The following is a 1,843-nucleotide window of genomic DNA, read 5'->3' as shown; positions in this document are numbered from 1 at the left end:
AAAAAAAAAAAAAAAAAAAAAAAAAAAAAAAAAAAAAAAACACACACACACACACTCACAAACATATACATATATAATATGTTTAAATCTTTGATTCAGAAAACTTTTGAGGTTCTTGTCCAATCTTGGTCATTATTATAAATTCTACTATAGGTTGGGCATGGTGGCTCACACCTGTAATCCCAGCACACTGGGAGACGGAGGTGGGCAGACCACTTGAGGTCAGGAGTTCGAGACCAGCCCTACTATAGGCCGGGCATGGTGGCTCATGCTTGTAATCCCAGTACTTTGGGAGGCTGAGGCGAGCGATCACGTGGTCAAGAGAACGAGACCATCCTGGCTAACACGGTGAAACCCTGCCTCTACTAAAAATACAAAAAAAAAAAAAACTTAGCCGGCCGCGATGGTGGCAGCCTGTCATCCCAGCTACTTGGGAGGCTGAAGCAGGAGAATGGCATGAACCCGGGAGGTGGAGCTTGCAGTGCCTCCAGCCTGGGCAGCAGAATGAGACTCCGTCTCAAAAAAAAAAAAAAAAATTACAGAAAACTGATTTGAATGCAAACTAAGTTCATGATTATCTTGTAATATTAAATACAGAAAAAATAGTTATTTGGATAATCTGATAGTTTGGATGAGAGATAAATAAAAGTGTATTATAATGGTCAATTCTCCTAATTAGCAAGATATTAAAATATATATTTTTAATAGTGTGTTTATATTTATTGTGATAAAATGTATATAACATAAAATTTGCTGTCTTAACTATTCTTAGATGTATAATTCAGTAGTGTTAAGTCCATTTACACTGCTGTGCAACCAATACACTATCCATTTCCAGAACTTTTTTATCTTCCCAAGCTGAAATTCAGTACCCATTAAACACTAACTTCCCATTCCCCCTTCTCACAGCCCCTGGAAACCACCATTCTACTTTCTGTCTTTGTGAATTTGACTACTTTAGGTACCTCATATAAGTGGCATCATACAGTATTTGACTTTGTGAATAGCTCATTTCACTTAGCATAAATGTCTTCAAAGTTCATCCATGTTGTAGCATGTGTCAGCATTTCCTTCCTTTTTAAGGCTGAATAATATTCCATTTTTTGTAATACCACATTTTGTTTATCCATTCATCTGTTCATGGACATTTTGAATTGCTTCCATCTTTTGGCTATTGTGAATAATGCTGTATGAATGTGGTTGTACAAATAGCTGTTTGAGTCCTTGCTTTCAATTATTTTGTGTGTATATCCAGAGGTGAAATTGCTGGGTCACATGGCAATTAATTTTTAATTTCAAGAGGAAACACCATACTGTTTTCAACAATAGATGCAGCATTTTACATTCTCGCCAGCCATGCACAAGGGTTCCAATTTCTCCACATCCTAGCCAACACTTGTTTTCTTTTCTTTCTTCCTTTTTTTTTTTAGTAATAGCCATCCTAATGGGCATGAAGTGGTATCTCAATGTGGTTTTGATTTGCATTCCTCTAATGACTTATGATGTTGATTATCTTTTTATGTGCTTATTGACCATTTGCATATCTTCTTTGAAGAAATTTCTATTCAAGTTGTTTTCAGTTGAGTTTTAATAGGCATTCTCTTTTACTGATACAAAACATTTTGTGTATTTACGGGGTACATGTTAGTATTTGTTATATGCATAGAGTGTGTTATAGTCAAGTCAGGGTATTCCAGCTATCCATTACCTTGAATATTTATCATTTCTATGTATTGGTAACATTTCAAATTCTCTCTTCTAGCTACTTTGAAATATACAATACATTGTTGATAAATATAGTCACCCTACTCTGCTACATTGGGGCTTATTTCTTCAAATGCAT

This window comes from Rhinopithecus bieti, unplaced genomic scaffold, assembly GCF_001698545.2.
Source record: "Rhinopithecus bieti isolate Rb0 unplaced genomic scaffold, ASM169854v2 scaffold_6439, whole genome shotgun sequence".
NCBI lineage: Eukaryota > Metazoa > Chordata > Mammalia > Primates > Cercopithecidae > Rhinopithecus > Rhinopithecus bieti.
This window is presented reverse-complemented; position numbering follows the sequence as displayed.